The sequence below is a fragment of the Eriocheir sinensis genome, chromosome 40 (assembly GCF_024679095.1).
Source record: "Eriocheir sinensis breed Jianghai 21 chromosome 40, ASM2467909v1, whole genome shotgun sequence".
In the NCBI taxonomy this organism is placed as follows: Eukaryota; Metazoa; Arthropoda; class Malacostraca; order Decapoda; family Varunidae; genus Eriocheir; species Eriocheir sinensis.
In genome coordinates this window covers 5,390-27,500 of record NC_066548.1, presented here as the reverse complement: position 1 = coordinate 27,500, position 22,111 = coordinate 5,390, and the positions used below count along the sequence as shown (strand labels likewise).

Below are 22,111 nucleotides of genomic sequence, written 5' to 3'. Positions count from 1 at the left end.
GTGTGTGTGTGTGTGTGTGTGTGTGTGTGTGTGTGTGTGCTTGCAGGGAGATGAACCTTTATCTGACTAATGAGGTATATAATTCTAAGTAAGTGTTTCCCTACGTTATTTAAGTGTAAAGTAAGTGTGTAAGGTATTAAGTTATATATTAAAGTGTGTACCGGGTTCTCTAATAAGCGTGTAGTGATTGGAATCATTTAAGTGTAATGTATAAAGGTTACATATATATATAAGTATTTAAGTGGGAGCAGCAAGTAGTGGGCTTTATTTTTCTACACTTTTTTGCCCTTGAAAAAAAATACTGTGAAATCTTTAAGTGTACTGTATGAAGGACGATAAAGGGAGAAACAGATAAAATTAAAGATATGGAGGAACGAGGAGATAAGACAAAGAGAGAGAGAGAGAGAGAGAGAGAGAGAGAGAGAGAGAGAGAGAGAGAGAGAGAGAGAGAGAGAGAGAGAGAGAGAGAGAGAGAGAGAGAGAGAGAGAGAGAGAGAGAGATAGAGAGATAGAGAGAGAGAGAGAGAGAGAGAGAGAGAGAGAGAGAGAGAGAGAGAGAGAGAGAGAGAGAGAGAGAGAGAGAGAGAGAGAGAGAGAGAGAGAGAGAGAGAGAGAGAGAGAGAGAGAGAGAGAGAGAGAGAGAGAGAGAGAGAATAAGAAAGAATAAAAAATAATAATAATGAAAAAATATATTAGTAACCGTCTTTATCCACAGCTCTGAAGAACAAAGGGAGAACAGAAGAAAGGAAGGAAGGCCATCTTGGAAGACTCAAGAACCAGTCACCCCAGTCCAAGGAAAGGTCACAAGAGGTCAAGGAGGTCACAGTATGAAGGAGCAGTCCAGTCAAGTTATTGAAAAGGGAAGGGAAGGGATAGGAAAGGGAAGGAAATGAAATGAAAGGGAAGGGAAGGGAAGGAACAGAGAAGTGTATATATAGTTAAGCTTAAAGTCACATACAGTTAGATACATACAGTTACACTCACATAGATTTACATACAGTTTCGATGGTGCGTTTGACGAAGGCGTTTGACTCAGTGGGTAGCGGATTGGCCCGGCCCACAGTGTTATGGACTCGCTCAACACAAGTACAGTAAACCCTCGATATAACGGACTAATTTTCATTTCTATTTATTCATTTATTTTTTTCACATCAGAGGACACTTTTCAAGGGCAGTAAGGAGTACAAAAAAAAAGCCTGCTACTCGCCACTCCTATAAAAGATAAAAGTAAAGAGTAGCCAAAAGAGAGGTCAATTTCGGGTGGAGAGGTGTCTTGATACACACTCAATTTTGGGGGAACTTAGTCCGTTAGGGCCGAAAGTCTGTTATAAGCGGCGAAGATTTAAAAAAACGTAAAATAATAAAACGACGAAGGAGTAAACGTAGGTATATATATTTTTTATTGTGTATGTTGTGTGCACGTTGTCTATAGGGCCGCACAGCCCACTTGGCGACGCACTCCGAGGCACTGAGGTTGCTAGGTTGTGAGTGGGGTCTTGCGTGGGGGTCATATTGTTACGGGTATGGGTAGAATTTTATAAGTGCAGCGAGTAGCAGGCTTATTTTTTATTATTGTTTACTTTTTGTGTGCCCTTGAGCTGTCTCCTCTTGTAAAAAAAAGAAAAAAATTGCGCCAATCTCTCACTGGCAGACGAAACTTTTTTTTGTAGTTTCTGGTGTGTTATGAAATAATGTGCTAACTGTTTCTGTCACATAATTAAATGATTGCCTTTTCAATGCCTGGTGTACACAGCACCTGTAAAATAACTTGCAGAGAGAAATCTTCAACTTGCTTACAGTTTCTATATTTCGCACCGGGTTCAATTCCTGGGCGGAGTTGAAAAATTTGGGCGGTTTTTCTGATACCCCTGTCCACCCAGCAGTGAATGGGTACCAGGTATTAATCGAGGGTTGTGTACCGTCTCCTGGGATCTGTTCCCTTCTCCTATAATTCCTTCCCCTTCTGTCTCTCTCCGGCATATGACCACAGATGTTGCGCCCACTGAACAAAACCCTTTATATTTCACTCACAACCCACAAAGATCACAAGTGGATAAACTAGAACAAAACCAGGCTAATTAATGTTTTTCCTGCCATGTATTCCCCCAGTGCGCATGCGTGATGGACACCAGAGTGACTTATTTCTGCGAGGAGGTATTTCTCGGAACACGCACGCTGCCGCCATGTCCCTTCCCGCGCTGTGTATTCCCGCGCCCCACAACGCGTGCCCAATAAATTTACACTAAGCAAAAATAACTTAACCTAACCTACCTAAGTGAGGGTCTAGCCCCCTCGACATTCTTTAAGCTGTGCCTGTACCAACACTCACAAACACTTGGCTATTTTCCATTACATTTACGTCTTGGATTGATGCATAAGACTTTCCTGTGGTATAAATACGTTCTTCATTTAATTATTTGTGACAGAAACAGTTAGCAGATTATTTCATAACACACCGAAAACTATCCCCCCCAAAAAAAGGTTTTGTCTGCCAGTGCGAGATTGGCGCACTTGTAAAATTTTACCCATACCTGTAACAATCCTGCAAGACCCACTGGCAACCTGGCAACCTCAGTGCCTCAGAGTCTGTCGCCAAGTGTGGCCGTACAGACACCGTGCACACAACATACACGATAAAAAAAGTATATATACATACCTGCGTTTACTGGGTTTGTTGTTTGATTATTTTACGTTTTTTTTAAATCTTCGCCGCTTATAATGGACTTTCGGCACTAACGAACTAAGTTCCCCCCAAATTAGTTTGTTATATTGAAGGTTTACTGTACTTGTGTTGAGCGAGTCCATGACACAGTGGGCCGGGCCAGTCCACGACGCACTGAGTCAATGGAAACCACGAGGAGGAATATATTTCATGGGGTGGGCTGAGGCAGACTACTGGAACCCAAGGATGGGGCAGCAGATAAAGGGCGGAGGGCAAGGTGGCTACTTACAGGGCGCAGTTTACAAAAAACATTCTTGATCAGTCCCCATGGATTTCTGACCCTCGGGGCTTTGTGGTGCAGTGGTTACCACACTCGGCTCACAACCTTTAGAGCCCGGGTTCGATTCCCAGATGGAGTTGAAAAATTTGGGTGGCTTTTCTGATACCCTACGCCCCTGTCCACCCAGGAGTGAATGGGTACCAGGTATTAATCGGGGGTTGTGTCCCGTCTCCTGGGGTCTGTTGCCTTCTATAATTCCTTCCCCTTCTGTCTCTCTCTGGCATATGACCACAGATGTTGCGCCCACTAAACCAAACTTTCCAACTTTTTCTGACCTTCTCCGTTATATCCGAAATCCATTATAAGCGGGTCTGTTATATCCAGGGTTTACTGTACATGTATATGGTTAAGCTGTTGTAGTTACCAGAAGCGGGTGGTTGAAAGACTATTCTCGGTCGGTTCCCGTGGATTTCTCACCCTCTGACCTTGTCCGTTATATCCGAAATCCATTATGAGCGGGTCCGTTATATCCAGGGTTTACTGTATTATGTATGTAGTTAACTCGGTAGCAGTGACAGGCCAAATTTGTGGCTTTACCGTGTAGCAGCGACAGGCCAAATTTGTGCCATGATATAACCCCCAAAAAATAGATGATACATAATCTGATCATAAATGCTTTGATATATATTATGAAATGGTTTGTGTGAGGGGTGATTTTTTTTTCTCATTTTTCTCACTTAGAGGGACCATTAAGAAACATGATCCACGCTGCTACCGGGTTAATAATAAGCTGTTGTAGTTACCAGAAACAGGTGGTTCAAAACTATTCTTGGTCGGTCCCTGTGGATTTCCGACCCTCTGACCTTGTCTGTTATATCCGAAATACATTATAAGCGGGTCCGTTAGATCCAGGGTTTACTGTATAGTTGAAGTCAGTTCGCCTACAGTTGAGATAGTTAGTTTTATACAGTTTAGAACTAGCTTTCTTTCTCTCTGTTCAGATAATATTGCTTGTGTTGTAGAGTTCAGCTTCCTCTCACTAGGTAGGCATATACAGTTTTAGCTAGGTACATACAGTTAACAGTTTATTTTGTTTGTATCTTCTTATCTTACCTTACCTTGCCTTACCTCTCTCTGTCTCCCTCTCTCTCTCTCTCTCTCTCTCTCTCTCTCTCTCTCTTGCTTCTCATTTCGTTCTCTCTCCCTCTTTACCTTTTCCTCTCCCTCTCTCTCTCCCTTCTGATACCTTTCTCTCTCTTTTATCGGTAAATTTCTTCAGTTCTTTCTTTCATTATTTATTTTCCTTCTCTCTCCTTCCCTTACCTCCTCTGTCTCTTTATTCTTCTCATTACATTCTGTCTCTCCCTCTTTACCTCTTCCTCTCTCATAGGAATAGAACACACAAACATTACAAATTAACTTTTTATTAATAGAAAAACAAACATACATACATACACATAGTAACAATGATAAGGCTATGTTGGCTAGGGGGGGAGGGAGGGAGGAGGGGGTCCTTCATGAGGCTGGGGGGGTATGTGTCTGTGGGGGGTTGTCGACATACTGTGAGGGGTACATCTGTGGGGTCCTGTGAGCTGTGGTGAGGTGAGGTGAGAGAGAGAGAGAGAGAGAGAGAGAGAGAGAGAGAGAGAGAGAGAGAGAGAGAGAGAGAGTGGGGGGCACCTCTCAAGTCACTCACTCACTCTATGGTCTAATGTATATAGTTATGCATATGTTGTATAATATGTATATAGCTAATGTATGTTGTATGGACTAATAAAAATGAAAAATATCTAAAAAGGTGTTTGTCATGTGTGTGTGTGTGTGTACTATTCTCTTCTTCCATTCCTCCTCCTCGTCTTCTTCTTCTGATCTTCTGTTGTCATTATCATCTTCTTCCTCCTCTTCCTCTTCTTCTTCTTCTTGGTCCCAGCATCAACACACACCTGAGGAGAATAACTCCATTAATGGATTGGAGAGAGAGAGAGAGAGAGAGAGAGAGAGAGAGAGAGAGAGAGAGAGAGAGAGAGAGAGAGAGAGAGAGAGAGAGAGAGAGAGAGAGAGAGAGAGAGAGAGAGAGAGACCTATACCAAATGAAGATGCAATAACAGGAGGAGGAGAAACTATGCTAAAAAAAGAGAAATATGAGAGAAATAGGAAGGAAGAAAAAATGTGATGATCAGAGAAAGAGAGAATAAAGGAGGAGGAAGGAAGGAGAAGGAAGGAAGGGAGATAACCAAATGGAGGGAGGAAGAAGGCAAGGAAGAGGAAGAAGGAAGAGAAAATGTGATGATCCAAGGAAGAGAAAGAAGAGGAAGGAAGGAAGGGAGAGAACTAAATGGAAGGAGGTAAGTGAAGGAAAATGGAGAAGAAATTAGAAATAGAAGGGAGAGGAAAGAGAGAGAGACCAAATGAGGAAGAAAGAGGAAGAAGAGGAGGAGGAGGAAAAAAGGGAGAACCAAATGGAGGGAGGAAGAAGGGAAGGAAGAGGAAGAAGGAAGAGAAAGAAAGGAGGAGGAAGGAAGGAAGGGAGAGAGAGATAACCAAATGGAGGGAGGAAGAAGGGAAGGAAGAGGAAGAAGGTAAATGGAGGAAAAGGGAGAAGAAATTATAAGTAGAAGGGAGAGAGAGAGAGAGAGAGAGAGAGAGAGAGAGAGAGAGAGAGAGAGAGAGAGAACGTATAATATTACATAGAAAAACCACACACACACACACACACACAGGGGACTTAAATTTCCCTGCCTACCTAGATATTGACAATGTAATATATTTGTACTGAGTGACTCCACAACACCATGGTCTGCCAGGCCTGTTGAGACCCACTGCTGTTATGCACTACACTACCAAGGTACAGTAGACCCTGGATATAATGGGCTAATTTTTTTGGGGGGGGGGACTCAGTCCGTTACAAGCGGCAGAAATTTAAAGATACAGTCAGTTTATGAGTTTAACCCTTTCACTACGGCCAGGCCAAAACAGCGCCCCACGCCGTATCCAAGATCGCCATGCGTGGCAAATTTCAAATGTCGCTATTGAATATAACAAGTTTTCAGCCATAAACTCAACATAATCATCATGTATTATAATTATATGAAAACATGCAGAATTGAATGGTGCACATAAAGAAACAAATTAATTGATAATTTTGAGATGTTAGCATAAATATAGAGATAAAATAACTCGTATATTGGCTAAAGCAAGCCAGGACGCAGTATGCGCGTCCTCGGATATGGTACGGGGCACAAAAGGACGCAGTATACGCGTCCTCGTGTTGAAGGGGTTAATTTGTTGGGGAATTTTTGCCGGCATGACAAAACACTCGTAAACCAAAACGAACTTACCCTCCATTGAAATTAATATGAATACCATTTATGCATCCCATATTCCACCCAAATATTACCAGAAAACATTATAGCTGTTATTTTATACAAAATAAAAGTAATTTCACTAACAAATATCAATGATAAATGACACAAAACACGAATCACTGTGTTACGGTTGTTAGGGAGACTCCCTCAACCAGTTATTATGCTGGAGGTGCAGGCTTGGCACCAGGGTTTAGCAGCCACAGTTTCCCTATTCTTGAGGCACCGAAGGGAAGCTAACCCAATGTATCGTCCAAGATGGAGGGTGAACGTGAGTCAGTCACGCCCAGGAGAGCATACAAGCTGCCGAGGCTCGCACCCTGTTCCTGTTGCCGGCATAGTATCCACTGTTCCTGTTTTCAGCACCATCCCTTTTAACCCTTTCCTTGCTGAGTGCTCGCAAGGAGACTATATCCCCCAAGGTGCGCTCGGGCAGCCCAGCGGGGGAGGGGGATCTCTTTTAACCGCTATATCTCAAAAACTATTCATCACAGCTACAAAACAAAGGCACCATTGGAAAGAGGAGGCCAAGATCTATAAGATTCAGTTATGTAAGCCTCTCCTGCAAATGTACAGGCACGTTCAGGAAGATAATCGTTGGACACTGAATTGTGATAACATAAAGAAAATATCAGATTAATGGAAAATGAAACAAAGGATACTTGTGATACTATTAAAAAGGAAAGATACTGTGATTAGCATGAACCCAAACATGGCCAGGTGACTATAATGATGCCATGTTTATTAAAAGGACATCAGTAGGCTATCCTTGGAAGCAATTAAGACTCATTCACTCACTACGACGTTGTGAATAAGTGCATATCAAGGATTATTATTACACGAAAAGCAAGGCAAGGCGAGGGTTGTCAAGGCAACGAGGCCCACAAACTGCTGCAAACCAGTTTACCCTCGCACCACCCCCGAGGGGACGATGTGAAATGTTTTTATAAATAGTTCCGTGCTTCACTTATTTGGCGTTTTATGAAAAATCTGTATACACCATCGTGTTCAGGAGGCATTTTTCTATGAGATGGAATTGTTGATTTTAGTACTCATTTCATAGCCACTGCAAATGGTAGCTATATGTAAAATGTGTCATAAACATTACGGAGTGACTATTGAACTTCAACTCGTCACTATTTATTTACTAAGGACAGCATTATTGGGTCTCCACCTGGCACCCAAACATGCCTACACCTAATCTAATACATAAGTTAACCTAGCCTATCATTACACAAGGGAAGATTTATTGGTAGATATGGAGAATCACTCCGTTGGGATCCGTGGGGGGTCCAGGAGGGCTTGCGCCCCCTGGTGGGGCAGCGAAGACGATCTCTCTGCTTGTGTTGATGAATATGAGCCACTGCTTTTTACTGTGGTTACAGAAGTTTAATTTAAGAATACGGCCCTAAGACCTACCTAGCCACTACCCCAAAGCTGAACCTTGACCTTGCAAGATGCAGGATGATTTTTAGGGACAGTTTTGGAGAAAAAAAGTGCGTCTTATGAGCCGTCGAATACAGTATGTGTTAATATATATATATATATATATATATATATATATATACACACATTCACACGAGTCTGAGTATTTTTTGGGCAGGTGTGTGACTTATTCTCATTGTTGTTCCATAATTATCTTGATGTCATTACTTTCTGTGTCTAGACCAAGTAAACAGACCAAGACAAGACTAATTTTAAGTAGACAGACTAACAAAAAGTGTCTCATCTTTTAATTAACAGTTTCCTGTACGAGTTGAGGGTTGTTGAGGCAGACAGACAGGCTAACATAAGTGTCTCAAGGTGTGGACTCACCCTCGGGTTTGGCCGGCAAGTCTGGCTACATCTTCTGTGCCTCTGACCCGTCCAAGAAGAGACTCGCTGTGCTGCAGGGAGCTCTCAGGGGCACACTGGAGGAAGGAAAGGAAAACATCACAAGGGAGAATGACAATGAAAAGGAAGGAAGGAAGGAAGGTATGAGGCTGGATGAAGGAACACTGTGAAGGAAGGAAGGAAGGTATGAGGCTGGACGAAGGAACACTGGGAAGGAAGGAAGGAAGGTATGAGGCTGGACGAAGGAACACTGGGAAGGAAGGAAGGAAGGAAAGTCTGAGGGTGGACGAAGGAACACTGGGAAGGAAGGAAGGTATGAGGCTGGACGAAGGAACACTGGGAAGGAAGGAAGGAAGGTATGAGGCTGGATGAAGGAACACTGGGAAGGAAGGAAGGAAGGTATGAGGCTGGACGAAGGAACACTGGGAAGGAAGGAAGGAAGGTATGAGGCTGGACGAAGGAACACTGGGAAGGAAGGAAGGAAGGTATGAGGCTGGATGAAGGAACACTGGGAAGGAAGGTATGAGGCTGGACGAAGGAACACTGGGAAGGAAGGAAGGAAGGTATGAGGCTGGATGAAGGAACACTGGGAAGGAAGGAAGGAAGGTATGAGGCTGGACGAAGGAACACTGGGAAGGAAGGAAGGAAGGTATGAGGCTGGATGAAGGAACACTGGGAAGGAAGGTATGAGGCTGGACGAAGGAACACTGGGAAGGAAGGAAGGAAGGTATGAGGCTGGACGAAGGAACACTGGGAAGGAAGGAAGGAAGGTATGAGGCTGGACGAAGGAACACTGGGAAGGAAGGAAGGAAGGTATGAGGCTGGATGAAGGAACACTGGGAAGGAAGGAAGGTATGAGGCTGGACGAAGGAACACTGGGAAGGAAGGAAGGAAGGTATGAGGCTGGACGAAGGAACACTGGGAAGGAAGGAAGGAAGGTATGAGGCTGGACGAAGGAACACTGGGAAGGAAGGAAGGAAGGAAGGTCTGAGGGTGGACGAAGGAACACTGGGAAGGAAGGAAGGAAGGAAGGAAGGAAGGAAGGTCTGAGGCTGGACGAAGGAACACTGGGAAGGAAGGAAGGAAGGAAGGTCTGAGGCTGGACGAAGGAACACTGGGAAGGAAGGAAGGAAGGAAGGAAGGAAGGTCTGAGGGTGGACGAAGGAACACTGGGAAGGAAGGAAGGAAGGAAGGAAGGAAGGTCTGAGGGTGGACGAAGGAACACTGGGAAGGAAGGAAGGAAGGAAGGAAGGAAGGAAGGTCTGAGGCTGGACGAAGGAACACTGGGAAGGAAGGAAGGAAGGAAGGAAGGAAGGTCTGAGGCTGGACGAAGGAACACTGGGAAGGAAGGAAGGAAGGAAGGAAGGAAGGTCTGAGGCTGGACGAAGGAACACTGGGAAGGAAGGAAGGAAGGAAGGTCTGAGGCTGGACGAAGGAACACTGGGAAGGAAGGAAGGAAGGAAGGAAGGTCTGAGGGTGGACGAAGGAACACTGGGAAGGAAGGAAGGAAGGAAGGAAGGAAGGTCTGAGGGTGGACGAAGGAACACTGGGAAGGAAGGAAGGAAGGAAGGAAGGAAGGAGGAGGAAGAGAAGGGAGAGAAATGATGAAGGAAATAAAGAGAGAGAGAGAGAGAGAGAGAGAGAGAGAGAGAGAGAGAACATAAGAACATAAGAACGCAGGAGTCTGCAAGAGGCCGGTAGGCCTGTACGAGGCAGCTCCTTTGACCCTAAGCTCCCGTGTATCTAACCCCACCTAATATCGCTGTCCATGAATTTATCTAGTCTATTTTTGAATGTGACAATTGTATTGGCACTCACCACATGACTGCTAAGCCTATTCCACTCATCCACCACCCTGTTAGTAAACCAATTTTTGCCTATGTCCCTGTTGAATCTGAATTTATCCAGTTTAAACCCGTTACTTTGTGTCCTACCCGGTTCTCTTACCAACAAAACCTTATGAATGTCTCCCTTATTAAAGCCCTTCATCCATTTATAAACCTCGATCATGTCTCCACGCACCCTTCGCCTTTCTAGAGAATGCAAGTTTAACTGTTTGAGTCTTTCCTCGTATGGCAAGTTTCTCAACCCCTGAATCATCTTAGTCATCCTCCTCTGCACCGATTCTAACATTTTGATATCCATTCTATAGTAGGGTGACCAGAACTGAACTGCATAGTCAAGATGAGGTCTAACTAATGCTAAATATAGTTTGAGGAAGACTTCGGGGCTTCTGTTGCTTACGCTCCTTGAAATAAATCCCAGTACCCTATTAGCTCGATTTCTAGCTTGAATGCATTGTGCCCTTGGACGGAGATCAGAGCTCACTAAGACCCCTAAATCCCTCTCGCACCCAGACCTACTTATGAGAGTGTCATTAAAGCAATAGTTATGTGAGGGGTTGTTCCTACCTACACTCAGAATACTGCACTTCCCTACATTGAACTCCATCTGCCATTTATCCGCCCAGTCATATAATCTGTTGAGTTCACCTTGGAGAATACTAGATGAGGGGGGGGGGGGGAGAGAGAGAGAGAGAGAGAGAGAGAGAGAGAGAGAGAGAGAGAGAGAGAGAGAGAGAGAGAGAGAGAGAGAGAGAGAGAGAGAGAGACAGAGAGAGACAGAGAGAGAGAGAGAGAGAGAGAGAGAGACTAGATAGCTATACATTAAGGTCTAACACTTGGTCCATCTAGCCCGCCAGAAAGGAAGGATGAACATCACATAACCTTACTCACCTACATACCTATGACAAAATTAACTCTTACTCAAATGTTCTGGGGGAAAATTCATAAGTGGGCTACAATTAAATGACTGTCCAGGGAGGGGGATTCCAACCCTGGCTGGCAGATTCATAGGTAGGCATGCTAACCACTACACCACGGAGCCAGTGGCTGAGTCGTCAAAGTAACGGCCTCGTGTTCAGGGAGGCAGTTCAATCCCCCCGCCGGCCACACAAGCTGGATTTTTTTTCCGCCAGCCATAAAACTAAAACTACCCCATCCAGAGACAGAAGACCACCTATCAACCCGGACTCTAGATTCTAGGATCAAAGATGAGCTCTGGGAGGGCAGCATGAGCCAATGCAAGATGGCGCCACTATAAACACTCGCCTAGAACGCCAGAACTGGGCCGACCATCAGGACCTACCGGAAGAAGCCTTGGACCGACCATCAGGATCTGCAATGTAAGAAGCTGCAATGTAAAAAAAAAAAATTAGCCACACTGTACCAGGACAAATAATTCTTAGTGTGTGCCCTGGTAAGATTCATATGTTCAGCCCTGGTAGTGGTTCTTATTATGTAACATAGTGAGTCAGTATAAGGGTATTGCTTCATTATGGCCCCAAGTGACTCGGTGTCGATTTAACCCGTCCGCTGCGATTGGCACGGATTTGGCCTTCCCTGGTAGCCTGGTAACATATAGTCCCAGGTCTTTCTCTGCCTCTGTGGTGGATAGTGGAGTGTTTCCCATGTGGTATTGGTGTGCTGGATATCCCTTCACTGGTAGCCTGGTAACATAGTCCCAGGTCTTTCTCTGCCTCTGTGGTGGATAGTGGAGTGTTTCCCATGTGGTATTGGTGTGCTGGATATCCCTTCACTGGTAGCCTGGTAACATAGTCCCAGGTCTTTCTCTGGCTCTGTGGTGGATAGTGGAGTGTTTCCCATGTGGTATTGGTGTGCTGGATATCCCTTCACTGGTAGCCTGGTAACATACACTCCCAGGTCTTTCTCTGCCTCTGTGATGGATAGTGGAGTGTTTTCCCATGTGGTATTGGTGTGCTGGATATCCCCTCCCATGGTGCAGGACTTTACATTTTTCTTCATTGAATTGTAGCAGCCAGTTTTTGCTCCATTTCAGTAGCTTGGTGATGTCTAACTGTAGGAAATCCGCATTCAAGGGGTTAACCTAGTAGCACATTTAGCACGTGCTACAGGCCCCGCGGGAATGTAAAAAATTAGTAACTAAATTTTTTGCCCTTAGGCACAGAAGGCCGAGACAAAATAATTACTCATTTTCCCAATTTTTTGTAATATTATTATATAAGATATTACTATATATAACCCGGTAGCTGCGGGGATCATATCTCTTAATGGTCCCTCTAAGCGAGAAAAATGAAAAAAAATCACCCCTCACACAAACAATTCCATAATATATATCAAAGCATTTGTGATCAGATTATGTATCATCTATTTTGGGGGGTTTATATCACGGCACAAATTTGGCCCGTCGCTGCTTCCGGGATAAGAAAATATAGGAAACTTCACTAGGGCATAGTATAATAAGCCTGGCATTGTAGTACACCATATACGGCATATAGTCCAGGGCTTCCCGACTCAACTGGCGGCCCGCGGTCCAGATCCGGACTTGTGGGTGTTGCAGCTGGACCCAAGGCTCCAGCAGACATAAACATGTGTAAATTGAATAGCATGAAGGTCCTGGCGATGGATTCTCTTAACCCCTTGACTACGGATTTCCTACAAGAAGACCTCACCAAGCTACAGGAGTGGAGCAAAAAGTGGCTGCTACAATTCAATGAAGAAAAATGTAGTCCTGCACCTTGGGAGGGGATATCCAGCACACCAATACCATATGGGAAACACTCCACTATCCACCACAGAGGCAGAGAAAGACCTGGGAGTATAAGTTCACCAGGCTACCAGTGAAAGCCAAATCCGTGCCAATTGCAGCGGACGAGTTAAAATGTGTATTTCCTTGACTGTCTGAAGGGTAAGTTAGGGGTGTGTTATACATAATATACTTAACCTGTTAATGCAGATAAAAGTTTAGTAGTATAGATTATATTAAATATCAATAACAGAAAAAAGGTTTAATGGTGGTCGAGGCACAAGTACACAGCTGAATCTAAGTGTGAGTTTTGGCCTCTTATCAATAGTATCTGTACTCATGAGTAAGCCAGTAGTACGTTGGTAGGGTATTGAGTATAATGATATATCGTGATGACAAAGGGGTATAAAATAGTTTTTTTTATTTTCAGAAGCAACCGCTCTGCTGGTGTGTATTCAATAGGTGTACGTTAAGTTGCCGGCACATTTACAGACCAACATTCGAGGGGTTATCATAACATTAAGTAAAGATAAATCTGCAGCGAATGTTGGCCTGTCAATTTACTGCAAACTTGACGTACCTTATATATTTTGGGAAATATTGGATCAATGCTGTTGCGGTCTGACCCGGCTGTACTGTTGCTAGATCTCAACAAGACCTTTACGAGATGACATTGTATCATCTGAGAGTTATAATTCTTTTGGGTCTTGTTCTCCTAATGTCGAGATCGCGTTGAAGATTTATTTAACTCTAATGGTTACCAACTGCAGTGGTGAACGCTCCTTTCCAAAATTAACTAGACTCAAGAAGTAAGTATGGTTCAAACAAGATTGAACCACCTCTCTCTAATGAGTATTGAGCAGCACGAGTTACTGAGGGAAATTAGCACGTCAAGGATACAACTGAGGAGTTTTCTGTTGCCAAGTCTCGTAAGTGCTTCATGTGAGCCACGTTGGTCTGCACTCAGTTCAGCAAATGGTTCCAAGATTCTCCAAGGCAGCACTAATAGTCTACTGGCTAAGCTACTGCCTGCTATGTATGGTGTTTTTATTTAAAAAGGAATAAAAAGTGTACAAAATAAAGCCATCTTTTATCAGTTGAGTCCTCCCTTCCCCTTTTCAAAAATACAGCTTTATATGAATTTTATCTCATTCCTCTACCTCATTATGTGGCCATTAACTGTGAGGCAAAGGGTATCTCATATTGTCCACCACTTGCATTACAGAGGTGACAGCACAGGACACAGGGAAGGCTTAACCCCTACAACACGAGGACGTGTATACTGAGTCCTTGCGTGCCCCGTACCACATCCCAGGACGCGCATACTGCGTCCTGGCTCGCTTTAACCAATATACAAGTTATTTTATCTCTATATTTATGCTTACATCTCAAAATTATCAATTAATTTATGTTTCTTTATATGCACCATTTAATTCTGCATGTTTTCATATATAATACATGATGATTGTGTTGAGTTTATGGCTGAAAACTTGTTATATTTAATAGCGACATTTGAAATTTGGCGCGCGGCGATCCCGGATACAGCGCGGCGTGCTGTTTTGGCCCGGCCGTAGTGAGTTTCTTTATGTGAAACATTTAATGGACCGCATTGGCTATACAGGCATATGGCCACTCAACTCCAAGCTGTACTTTCCATAGATTTCAAGTTACAGAATAGTGTGTGTCTGAAGCTGTCTCCGAGATACATACACGGCCATGGTGCCGCCATCGCTCCAAGCCGATGACATTGCACACGCTTCACTCCTACCCGATTTCAGTTTTTCTCCAGGTCAAATAGTAGTGTCAGGAAATCGAGTAGAGGTAATAAGTGAGCGGTCGTAGGCTCAGAGTGGTGACTCTGCCAAGGCCTTGTATCCTGGAGGCAGCCTCAGATCCACTCTAGTACATAACTTGAATTCTATGGAAAGTACTGCTTTGACAGTTCACCAAGTGGCCATGTGTGGCACTGCCTGTATAGCCAATACGGTCCATTCTGCATGTTTTCATATATAATACATGATGATTATGTTGAGCGTATGGCTGAAAACTTGTTATATTCAATAGCGACATTTGAAATTTGGCGCGCGTGGCGATCCCGGATATGGCACGGGGCGCTGTTTTGGCCCGGCCGTAGTGAAGGGGTTAGGAGTGAAGATACAGGCCAATTCTTGCATTAATAAGTTGGACAGCACAAGACAGCTGATAGGTCCAGGCACCCAACAGGAACAAAAAACACCATGACTCTTGCATTAATAAGTTGGACAGCACAAGACAGCTGATAGGTCCAGGCACCCAACAGGAACAAAAAACACCATGATTCTTGCATTAATAAGTTGGACAGCACAAGACAGCTGATAGGTCCAGGCACCCAACAGGAACAAAAAACACCATTACTCCTGCATTAATAAGTTGGACAGCACAAGACAGCTGATAGGTCCAGGCACCCAACAGGAACAAAAAACACCATTACTCCTGCATTAGTTTTTTAATCAGACACTCTAAAAAGATGATAGTGAAAACACCAGTTAACTCTCACATTATTAAGTTGGACAGCACAGGACATAGGGAAAGCATGAGAGAGTGAAGGTATACCGGATAACTCTTGCAACATTAAGTGGGACAGACTCACCGTGGAGGGTTGGGTCAGCTGGGCGTCCTTCACAGGGGTGGTGAGGGCGCAGGCATCAGGAGTAGCTCACAGTAGGAGTTTGAGTACACTCTCTGCCACGACCTTCACTGTAGCCAATCTGAGGGTGTTAGTACATCAGTCAGGAACTTGAAAAAGCTGAGAGTAAAGCTACAAGATGCCAAGTCAATCATCCACTCCATCAGGAAGTTATTTACTTAGGGTCGTATTATGACATTTCGCCGCCCAAGAACACCTATTTGACAAGGCTTTCGCAGGAGTTGTGGGCATTTCCAGGAGTAGTTTTATGACCCTGGTGGTAGTTTAACCCTTCTTCTGTACCATGAGCCTGAAAAACACTCATTAGAACCTGACTGATATCCCCCTTTGACCTTTAGAAGTAGCTGATGTGAGCAGGGAGAGTGTCTTGTAATACCAGCCTAATTAATCGCAGTTATTCATTAATCAGTCAGTCAATCTTACACACACACACACACACACACACACACACACACACACACATGCAGAGGCAGTGTGGTCTCCCCATAAGAAGAAACACATCAAGAAACTAGAAAGAATACAAAAGATGGCAACAAAAGTGGTTCCAGGGATTGACATACGAGGAGAGACTAAAGGAAATGGACTTACCAACACTAGAACAAAGAAGAGAAACGGGAGACCTAATAGAAATCTACAAATTATTGAGAAAAATGGAAGAAGTAGACAACGAGGAGTTACTACTAAAAGAAGAAATTACCACTAGGAACACACGAGGACACAGTAAAATATTGAGGAAGGGAAGATGCTTGAGACATAAAGAAATATAGCTTCCCGCAAAGAAATATAGAGGTTTGGAACAGACTAAGTGAGGATGTAGTATCAGCGAGAAGTGTGCAAAGCTTCAAGGAAAAGTTGGATAAATGTAGATACAGAGACGGGACCACACGAACGTCAAGCCCAGGCCCTATAAAACTACAACTAGGTAAATACAACAACTAGCTAAACACACACACACACACACACACACACACCTGATGTGATAATCTGTTGATGCAGTGGGTTAAAGGAGAAACAAGGCTAAGAGGAGATGACCAACCATCAAGACTTGACCTAATTTTCACAAAAAATGTTGAGTTAGATGAAGGAGTCAGTGATGAGTGCCCCTTAGGAAAGAATGGCCATCAACTATGACAGATGAAAACTATGGAAGGATTTGAATACCAAGATGAGGCATATAAGGAAAAAAGGAAAAACTATGCAAAGGAAGATTATGATGTTGGACTCAAGACAGAGAATTGCAACAAAATGGTCCCAGAACTCTCGAATATGACGTATGAAGACAGATTGAGGGAGATGGACTTGACGACACTGGAACAAAGAAGGGAGAGAGGAGATTTGATCACACTGTACAAGTTGGTAAATAAGTTTGATGAGGAAAGAGTTGGAAAGTTTTGTTTATTGGGCGCAACATCTGTGGTCATATGCCGGAGAGAGACAGAAGGGGAAGGAATTATAGAAGGGAACAGTTGGAAAGTTTGGTTTAGTCAGAGCAACATCTGTGGTCATATGCCAGAGAGAGACAGAAGGGGAAGGAATTATAGAAGGGAACAGATCCCAGGAGACAGGACACAACCCCCTATTAATACCTGGTACCCATTCACTGCTGGGAGGACAGGGGCGTAGGGTGTCAGAAAAGCCGCCCAAATTTTTCCACTCCGCCCGGGAATCGAACCCGGGCTCTCTCGGTCGTGAGCCGAGTGTGCTAACCACTGCACCACGAAGCCCCCTGTTTGATGAGGTGGATAGAGATGATCTCTTCTTAGCATCACTAACGCAGGGGCTGAGAGGACACGGAAGGAAACTTAATAAAGGAGCCTGTTTAAGTGACTGGAAAAAGTAAAGTTTTTCACATAGAAGTGTTAACACATGGAACAGCTTGCGGGAAGAAGTGGTGGAGTATGTGGAGTTGGAAAGGATACAGAGAACCGCAACTAAAATGGTCCCAGAACAGATTGAGGGAGATGGACTTGATGACATGGACACTAAACCCTTCATAGAGCACCCTGGTGGTGGTGTTGGTGGTGGTGGTGAATGGTGTTGAGTGGTGGTGTATTTCAAGGTGGTGTTGTTCTTGTTTTTTGTTGCAGTAGTTACGAGCAAAAGGTGGTGGTGGTGGTGGTGATTGGTGTTGATGTCCTCGCTGGTGGTGTTGAGCCTTGGGAATGGTGCGTGTGGTCAACTCCACCACCTGGTTGGCGTTCTGGAAGGTGCGCCAATGGACCAACGGGTCGCGACCTGACATCTTCACGCTGAAATAATAATAATAATAATAATAATAATAATAATAACTGTGTATTGTTGAGGAAGGGGTAGCCTATTATTTTTGAGACTCTGACTATTTGTTTCTGTGCAAGACATGATGATATTTACTATGGAGGCAATGTTACTTTCTATGTACCACTAAATTTGGAAAGTTTCGTTTAGTCGGCACAACATCTATGGTCATATGCCGGAGAGAGACAGAAGGGGAAGGAATTATAGGGGAAGGGAACAGTTGGAAAGTTTCGTTCAGTTGGCGCAACATCTGTGGTCATATGCCGGAGAGAGACAGAAGGGGAAGGAATTATAGGAGAAGGGAACAGACCCCAGGAAACGGGACACAACCCCCGATTAATACCTGGTACCCATTCACTGCTGGGTGGACAGGGGCGTAGGGTATCAGAAAAGCCGCCCAAATTTTTCCACTCCGCCCGGGAATCAAACCTGGGCTTTCAGTCGTGAGCTGAGTGTGCTAACCACTGCACCACGAAGCACCCTATGTACCACTAAATGAGTGAGTTTTCAGCGCCTGGGGCCAGCACACGATATCCCTGTTGTGGACCACATGAAACGCCCTGAATTTTCTCTTTTCTACACTCTCACACGACCACAGTGTGTAGCTTAACACACGAGAAATTAATCCCGACAAGGAAAGGTTTTGCCGGCCCCGGGGATTAAATCGGCGCCCACCGAGACGGGAGAGCCGCATAGTACTCCTTAACCAGTCTGTCTGAGGCTGGCCCCTCTGAGCTATGGGAGGCTCGTACTACACACAGCTCTAACCTATCTTAATGCTGTGCCCCCCTCAACTCCCTCTATTTTCCCTAGGTCCCTGGACAGCCTTCTGGGACAAAAAATATTGGTATTGACAAGCGGACAGGTGGCGTGTTTATGTCACAAGGGGTGTATTTTTTTATTTTCAAAATCCCCCCATAAATAAGCATTCTGGGAGATTTTATACTTCAGAAATATCATTTTCCGGGAATCCAAGAAACACAACACTGTGTCATAAGTCAGGAAGTATGGTCACTTCTGTTATGCCTATAGGCCATGTTGTAACCAAACAATGGTAACTCAAGCTTAGGGTAAGGTAACCAGTAGGTACGCAGTGGTCCAGTACGTACGCATTTGGCATTTAAAAATGTCCCCACAAAAAAAGACCAAAGCAAAATCAACAAACTTCATATCATATTATACTTCAACCATCCCTCCATCATATACAGAAGTATCCCACAAATAACATGTATATCATAAAAACTATGTACCCTAAAAGAATGCAATTAGGAAATGTGGTAGTTTTCTTAGGGAAATGCTAAGGATTGCAAATTTCGTTTTTGTTGTCTGCCTTGTTTCCGGTGTATTTTTTTTTTCTTTTCCCTTTTTGCAGGTTGATTTGGGAGGGTAAACTTCAAGAAATAGGTGTTGGTTTTATTCCAGTACATATCTATAAACTGGAAAAAAGGTGCGTACCTACTGGACAAGGAAATCAAGACTTGACCAGTAGGTGCATTTTTCAAATGACTGCTAGAGACGTATGCCACAATCCACAGCAATACAACTCAAGCTCTATGGCATATGAGAACAAGAAGCACTGTCCTGTGAAAACTGTCTGTGTGCCACCTCATCAAACTTACCCCACTGGCTGTCCAGTAGGCATGCAGTGCATGTTGTCCAGTAGGTACTCTCTCGTCCCAGACTACGCGGAACTATCATATCCTCACAGAGCATGTGAGCTAGCTGTACTAGAACCCCAAATCCAGAGTGCAGGGCCGTATTCATGGATTTGCATTTACTACTTCTATAAAGGAAATACTTATCTCCCACTTCAAATTGTAAAGTGATAACTGCTATTTTGTTTGAAGGAAGTCCTATATTCTTATTCACTAAAACTAAAGTTTTTCCTTTACAATATACCAGAGCTGGGACTACCGATTGACATTTGGGATCGGTACTACCGGCGGTAGATTACTGCTACCGATACCGATCATTCGGTATTTTGAAGAAACTACCGAATACCGCTACCGATCGCATGATTGGCAGTCAATCGGTATCGGTAGATTGAAAAGCAGCGGGACTTTTTGTTAAGACTTAAGAGAAGACGACCCCGGCAAAATGAAACGGACAAGTTTCAACACGTTCGAGCGCATCTATGGGAAGCAGTTAGCAGGAAATTCCAGGTATTACTTTGACGTCATCACGCTTAGCCAATCACCGGCCGTTCTGGGCGTTCTCAGCCAATCAGAGGCAGCCACGACCTAGCAGATTCTCGCTCCCGCCAAAAGTTTTGGCGGGAGCCCCACTCTTGTTTGGCCTGCCGACGCGAGTAGTCTACACACGCTCTAGCTCCTCGCTCTCGACAACGTGCTCAGCCTCATCGCCTAGTGTTTTAAGTGGCAGTGTTTTAAGTCCACCTTGGCAGCAGCAACTTAATCGTTTTGTGCTTTTAACTTTTCAAGTGATTTTCCTTTTTTAAACTTTATTTTACATTAAAAAAGTTTTTTAATCTACCGATACCGAATCTATACCGATCGGTAGATTTCTGAAAAATCTACCGATCTACCGATACCGATTGGACGCTCGCTACCGACTACCGATACGGTGGTAGATTTTCTACAGAATCAGCTCTGTCAATATACATTTCACTTGATTAAGGAACCGCTGGTTGCCGATTAGTAATTCCGTATTTATTATCCGATTCAACTGAAATGTGGCACAGTTATAGTAGAATTGGGCAATTAGTTATCGAATTAGAGCCAAATTAGTGCGAAACTAAACAAACTTTCCTTAAACCTAAAAACAGACTACACATTTTATCCTATGACAAAAATATATATATCAGTGGAAAGGGCTTGATTTTCTCTAAAAGATTTAGGAGGCAAATTTTTGAATGAGTTCTAATTAGTCGAATTAGGGCCGTACAAAGTTAGTGCAAAATTTGCAACGACTAATTTCGGGTAAATTAATTTTTTCACAGACTAATTGTAGATGAATGAAATGGAAAATAGAAAATCTAATCCCTAAACATTGTAGCGCAAATCAAGCTCTTTCCAGTGATATGCATATCGTTGTTCTAGGACGAATAGTCTGGCCTTTTTTTAGCATAATGTGCAAAAAAACTAGGTTTTCAGAAAAACGCTATGACCAAAAACAAATAAACTAACATATAAAGGGAGGTTGAATGAATAAAATATCCAAAGGAGACTCTTCTAGCTGTTGTAGTTTTTTAGTTATAAATTAATGAGTACCTACTGGACAAGGGTGAGTACCTAATGGGTAGGGGTAGGCCTAAACGTACGCACTAACTTTATACACCATTTTTTCTGTACAGTTAAATCTTATTCGAAAAATGCTTCTACCACATGAAACTATAGCCATTCCTTTATTTGCAAACAATAATTGATGTACTTTGCTTAAATAGTATAGCGGGTACAGGTCAGAGTGTAAAAAAATCGCCGATTTTTTGCGTACCTACTGGTTACCTTACCCTAATATTAAAGGATTTTGTCAACACATTTGTTATAGGCCTTTGCCGGAAGCAATTACCTAACCCACTGGGGGTCCTCGGCACATCAACAGCAGGCCTCTTCCTCCACATTCGTTTCTACTACTCGGTTATAGCTTATCCATGCATAGGCCTACCCTGAAAACCTACCAGGACAATTTACCGTTTCACCCAACCAACGATTTTCTGAAGTGGTTCATGTTTTTCTGGTGGTAGATTTAGTGAATTGCACGATTTTGTACCTTAGTGTGGTGATTTGGTGGTAGTGGTTGTGGTAGTGGTGGTTGAGGTGGTGGTGGTGGTGTAGGGGAAGGGCACTTTCGTCATATGAAGGCTTCTCTGCGGTGTTTCTTCCTTTCCCTGGCCGCCACTGTCCTCTCCACCTTCTTCTCACAGGCTGTGGATCTTCTCGTCATTGTAGTTTGACGGAAAACACGAGAAAAAGTAATGTTTATGGCGCTACGCAGGACGGCCCGTGAACCTACTCTTCCTCTTCTTCTTCTTTTGGGCATGGCGCCAGCCGGACCAAATTGTTGTACCGCAATGTTAAAATTATGGCAGATTCTGTGTATGAATTATGGCAACGTGATTAACTCAATTTATTAAAGCTAAGATAGACACCCAAGTATTTGTAACAGTGGACACGATCGAGTTTGACGTCATTGATACGTGACCCACAGAAAAATGGATGATAGGCATAGTCCTGGATAAACACATGGATAACAGGAGAGCGGATAGGGATAGGAAGATGTGGATAGTGTAGATGGATAGAGGAAAGGTGGATCTATAAGTGGGTGCAAGGAGGAGGAGGAGTGAAATTTGGTTTTGGATTAATTAACAACTAGACCCATAGAGGTGCACAAGTCTTAAGCTGGTGGAGGGCTAAAGTAAGGGTCCATGGTATATCATCAGCATATATAAAAACTTGTGTGCCCTGAGGAAAGGCCGGGGTACTGTGCAA

General features: G+C 43.7%; 3 long non-coding RNA genes across 6 annotated transcripts in view; 2 read left to right on the top strand and 1 right to left on the bottom strand.

The window, feature by feature from the left end:
* The window catches only part of LOC127009148 (uncharacterized), a 7,391-nt gene extending 3,395 nt beyond the window's left edge, over nucleotides 1–3,996 (top strand). Inside the window, exon 3 of the long non-coding RNA XR_007761672.1 lies at nucleotides 716–3,996. This is a non-coding gene — a long non-coding RNA (uncharacterized LOC127009148). The remainder of the gene's footprint in view (nucleotides 1–715) is intronic.
* Nucleotides 3,997–4,407: 411 nt separating this feature from the next.
* On the bottom strand, nucleotides 4,408–21,651 carry LOC127009146 (uncharacterized). Its single transcript, XR_007761667.1, has 5 exons — nucleotides 21,393–21,651; nucleotides 17,484–17,638; nucleotides 15,333–15,450; nucleotides 8,120–8,214; nucleotides 4,408–4,885 (listed from the first exon to the last, which is right to left on the bottom strand). It is a non-coding gene; the product is annotated as an uncharacterized LOC127009146 (long non-coding RNA).
* LOC127009147 (uncharacterized) lies at nucleotides 8,130–10,651 on the top strand. 4 transcript variants are annotated; one of them, XR_007761670.1, is made up of 7 exons: nucleotides 8,130–8,278; nucleotides 8,322–8,364; nucleotides 8,451–8,579; nucleotides 8,623–8,786; nucleotides 8,822–8,950; nucleotides 8,990–9,181; nucleotides 9,708–10,651. It is a non-coding gene; the product is annotated as an uncharacterized LOC127009147 (long non-coding RNA). The 4 variants fall into 4 exon arrangements; XR_007761671.1 differs by lacking the exon at nucleotides 8,322–8,364 and having other exon boundaries at nucleotides 8,133–8,278; nucleotides 8,490–8,536; XR_007761669.1 differs by lacking the exon at nucleotides 8,322–8,364 and having other exon boundaries at nucleotides 8,133–8,278; nucleotides 8,490–8,786.
* Nucleotides 21,652–22,111: the final 460 nt, after the last annotated feature.